A 5,508-nucleotide genomic window follows, 5' to 3' on the forward strand; every position below is an offset into this window, starting at 1 on the left:
ACCCAGACTTGCCTGCTTGCGGCCCAGGGCGTGGCTCCACCAGCGGCCTGGTACGGCCCATCTTCATCAACCAACACTCAAGACCCTCGCGAAGGGCCAAGCCTCGCGAGGCGGACGACACAAGACCTCCTCAGGGACAACCTCACTAGGCTGGCTCGCGAGGAGCGGAGAGATCAAGGAGAGGGACACCTCGTGAGGTTTCCATGACGTGAGCCATGACGACCAAGGCCAGGCGGGCGCCAACGGGCGCAGAGTGCCAGTTTCCTCTTTGGTGCTAAAGAGGCAGGCACAGGCGAGGAGTCCCGAGGCGTCAGGCAAAGATTTTCATATCGGTGCAAGGAGACCAAGATCAGCAGGACGACAAGATGGATGTCACCACAGAGCCCACGACGGCGTCACCACCAGAGCCTTTGGCAGGAGAAGACCACTTTTTGTCAGGATAACTTGTACTCGTTGCCCCCCTTCGAATTGGCCGTTGTGGGATCCCTTCCCGCCTAATATTTGGGGAGGGGCCTCTATAAATAGGGCTAGTCACCACCGTAGCCAGGAGAGGCTGATGGAGGGACGGATCATTCAGATCATCCCCAACCACACAAGCTCATCGAGCTCAAGAACACCTCTCCTCAGAAGGCTGTTCTTCCCTTGTACTTGTTCATCCCCAGCCTACGAGGCAATCCACCACACCACACTAGAGTAGGATATTACACCGCAATGGTGAACCGAACCAGTATAAACTCTTGTGTACCTTGTTCTTCGGGTTCGGCGAGCTAGACTGTGAGATCGTTGCGAGAGCGTGAGCTAGGGGGAGAGAGATCTTCGTATGCACCCCAGTGTTCGAACCTCAAGGGTTTATCGGAACCTGTAATCCGACAGCGTGTCCTGTTTGTACATGATGTGCATCAAGTTTTGGTTGTAGCGGTCTCAAATATTTACCACACCCTACAGGTGTCCAATGAAGACACCATGCTTCTAAGCTCGTTTGGACACCCAAAGCCTTTTGCCATTTTAGTTGCAAGAAATTCATTAATGCCGCGAAAATAGCAAACCAACTCGAAAAATTGTAAATTTTTTGACTTGGGCTTCCGGTAGCGTCTATTACTCATGGAAAAAGTTTCAAGTTCAAAATATCTTTTATATTTAGTTTTGAGTGTGTGAGGTGGTTGTTTTCGTTCGAAACCCTTACACTTGGTGGAAGAGTGTCCGGTTTGTACATGATGTCCATCAAGTTTTTGTCGTAATGGTCTCAAATTTTTACCACACCCTACAAGTGTCCAACCAAGATACCATACAAAGTTTCATCCCATTCGTACCTCGTAGCATGCCCAAAGCTTTTTTGTCCGGCTTTTTAGTTGCCAGAAATTCAATTTATGCCGCGAAAATAGCAAACCAACTCAAAAAGGTGCAAATTTGTCACACCGTGGTCCTCGCTAGATGGTCTATGAATCTAGATGTAAGTTTTATTATTTTTGATGTTCGTTTTACTGCCATAATTGAAGATGGATAGATTAAAATATTTGACGCAAGAAAAATGTTTGGGGTGGCGGGCATCATAGGATGTCCGTCACCTGAGATGTTTGCGGTGGCGGGCGTCGGAATTTTGCGGCGGCGGGCGTAAGTCGCCCGGTCATATCCATATTGCCAAATTAAACGTGATGTCATTGAGAAAGTGTAGTAACAAAATCAAAGTATGATTCGGTATTGCCATCTAATGCTAGTATATGGCCAATTCCTTCCCGGAATCAGGCGTTGAATTCGTCCATCAAAGGAATGAATTCCTTTTATCAACAACAGAATCAACGCAATAAGAATAGGAAATCACCGAGTTATCTTGTTGTTTCTCCGTAATTACTGGTTCCCATATAATCCTTACACTTTCCATCATTGTCAATGCAACCCTATACTTCGGCAATTATATATATGTGCGTTTGCGTCATGAAGGACGGCCCAAGGTCGTAGGCGATCTTCAAACAAGAAGTTAAGATTAAGATGAAGAGGCATCCGTTGGTCGTTGTGATGCTATTCCTCTCTTTTTTGTTCTTTAGCTGTGGCCGGGGAAGAAGTTCAACGATCTCGGAAAGCGACTTCGAACTGGAGAGAGAGCTTAAGATGCTTAACAAGCCCTATGTCAAATCCTTCAAGGTAACCATGCCATGGGAACAAACACTTCGTTGTCAAGTTCTCAAGATGATTAGAGAATCCAAATCCGACGTACTTATTCTGTATTTGATGAAATGGCAGGATAATTATGCGGTAGTTTTTGACTGCGTTGACATTTACAAGCAGCCCGCATTCGATCATCCTCTCCTGAAGAACCACATACTACAGGTAATCATTCTATATTTTCTGTCTCTACTGTCAAAAATTTGTAGGAACTTTTTTTTCCTTTGAGAAACACGGTACGAACTCTTGATGTAATCAGTATTTTTAGTCATCGTTGTCAGATTTACAGATCTATCTGCCCTTGTGTTAGACTCTGACATGTCCTTGTAGTATTCCCGAGCACTGTACTTGATACGGTACATGCCATAGGAAATGGCTCACGAAAAATGGCCATCCGGATTTGTTGGAGATATGCATGCCATGCATATGGCCCATGCATGGCTCTTGAAATAATGATTACATGTTCTTCCCCGCAATAATATTTATTTCATTGTGGAACCCATCGCCTTGTAGTATTTAAAAAAAATCACCTTGTGTATCATCAATTCTTATTTTGCTTTGGTATGCTCAGAGTGTTGAGAGATTTTTCTGAGAAACCTCTGTCTGGAATTAGATGCCGCCAAATTCAAGTTCCGGCACTGGTCTACCGACAACAGGGGAAAGTTGTCCTTATGGAACTGTCCCGATACGGAGAACTCTCAAAGAAGATCTTGTAATGGGACGGTGCACTTCGTCCGGTGTACAAACCAACGTCAACGCAAGACACGAGTGGAATTGACGGGCAGCATGTAAGTTGCCATCGTCAACGTTTCTCCCGATTGTTTTTAAGATAGATTTGTGTTGAATCTTTATATTGCATTAAACCATCATTGTTTGGGTTCACAAGACTACTACTCATTGTCTGAGAAACGAGATTGACATTCTCACTTTTCATGCCTTCCCCTAGTTCGCCCAGGTGTTGTTAGATTGCGAGAAAGGCAAGACATTCCAGAGCGCGAGGGCTGTGATCGAGGTGTATTATCTCCCTATGCCGTCAGATGCTGCTTCCACAGCTCAGATGCTGGTTGTGGATGACAGGTCAAGCAATGTCACCGTCATGCAAGCTGGATGGCATGTAAGTTTTGACATTTGACAAGCTGAGGTGACCACACCTTTGCTGTGGTCTCTTCTGACACTAGCACCTGTCACATCTACCAGATCGATCCTGGCCGCGAAGGCGACGGACAGAGTCGTTTGCTGGTTTTCTGGACGGTGCGTATTGTAACAGATTTGTATGCAATGGACTAAACTTTGTTTATGTTGTACGGTACATTTACACTGAAATATATCTTTTGATACAGGCTGATGACTACAAAAAGACGGGCTGCCTGAACATGCAGTGCCCTGGATTTGTGGTGGTAAACCAATATATCACCCCTGGGATGGCCCTTCCAAGTGGATCGTCAATTGATTTAGCCATCAGCAGGGTGAGATCACCTTCATTCATCACACATTCCTGAACAACTACGTCTTGACAAGTGCTCCTGAAATGCGATTATTATTATGTTGTTTACAGTATGGCCCGACCGGGAACTGGGTAGTTTTCGTCAACGGAATGGTGGTCGGCTACTTCCCACCCGCCATAGTCAATGGCATGGACGGCAGCACCCAGGTCCAGGTGGGAGGGATCGTGTATGCGCCACCGGGGAGAAAGAGGCCTCCCATGGGCAGCGGCATAGCACCGGGGCCCCGCAGTAACAATGGCGCCGCCAAGTTCAAGGGGGTACAGATGCGCGGCTGCACGAACTTCAAATATAGGGCGACCAAGGACGTCGAGAACTCCAACATATACGACGTGATGGTCACTTCAGCTTCAGAAAATGGTCCTGATGGATTTTCCTTCCAGTATGGTGGCCCCGGAGATGCATAGCTAGCAGAACTCCTTTTCCCTTTAATTTTTGCTTTTTAGCAGACGTGTCATCTTATAATATGCGAGAACTAAGGTACAATTTGAGCGGAAAAACGATTGCAATTCAATTCTTTTTGGCGCCCACCCTTAAAATATACGACGCAATGTTTATCCATGAACTAGTCCGGACTCCTCTGTGGACACGGATACGGTAGCCGCCATCCAAACATGTTTATTAGTCCACATCTTCAACGTCGACCCTCAAATAGACACAATTACACCCAAAGACTGGTTTGGACTCATGCGGACATTTTTACCGGATTTCGCCATCCAACCATGTACAATAGTTATAGAAATAATACAATTCATCCATTTATAACATGCAAATATCCCTAATACAACAATAGTTTAAATATAAATATTACATCCAAAGACAATCGGATGTTTGACAAGTTTTTTACTCGAGTTAGAATCTGCACATGTTGTCTCACGCACTATGCCCTTTGAGCTTCACCTAACAATGTATGAACGTAAATAGTATGTCCTTGGTCCTATGGTACAACACGGCGGCGCGTCTGGGTTATACAACATGGTGATTATCAAGTTGTCGCATTGAGTGAAATAATGAATTGACCAACATATAGAGTGTCGGTGTCCTGGCCAAGGGGTCCTCGCCACGTTGGTTCCTAGCCTGGTGGGCCAGGCTATAACCCCTAGGTTGGTTCTGTCCCGGGCCACTTTGGGCAGCCCATAGCGGATTACAAGAAGACTCAAAGACTTGGAGAACAATCTGACGATACTGGAGTTGTGGAGGACTCTACCTTCACTGATGTAGCCGACCTAGTTGTGTAAACCCTAGGACCGCTGGTATGTTATATAAGCTAGAGGTTGAGCTCGTCATAGATATATCTAATCCCTTTGTACTTTACCTATACTTTGTACACTCCAATGCAATAAAACACAAGTAGGACGTACGGTATTAGGGCATCTCCAACGCGGAACCTCAAACCGACCGGACCGTGTGGTCCGGACGTGCTTTTCCATCCAAGGCACGCCTGTATCCATCGCTCGGTGGTCCGGTCGTGGAACACCTTGGATTTACACTCCTGGAAAATTCTTTTTCATATTTGGCTTTTGTCTTTTTCTTTTAGTGTTTTTGGATTTTATTTGCACTCTTGATATGTGACTTGTTTTGGTTGCTTTGACTTGGGGTTTTACCTCTAAACCCTTGCCTTTTCTTTTTTATTTAAACACTAAAGACCATTGTTGCATTGGACACCCATTTTCCCTTGCACCACCAAGCCCCAAAATGTTTGTAAGCCTCCTCCTAAAAATATCTTCATCATTTCCATCCACAAAGTCACAAACTTACGTCAAGTTTTGAGAGCATCCGCCGAGAGTTTTTGCAACATCTGTTGACCTATGATCTAATTGTCGCGGGATTGATTCTGAGCCATGGG

This window comes from Triticum urartu, chromosome 2 (assembly GCF_003073215.2).
Source record: "Triticum urartu cultivar G1812 chromosome 2, Tu2.1, whole genome shotgun sequence".
NCBI classification, from domain to species: Eukaryota; Viridiplantae; Streptophyta; class Magnoliopsida; order Poales; family Poaceae; genus Triticum; species Triticum urartu.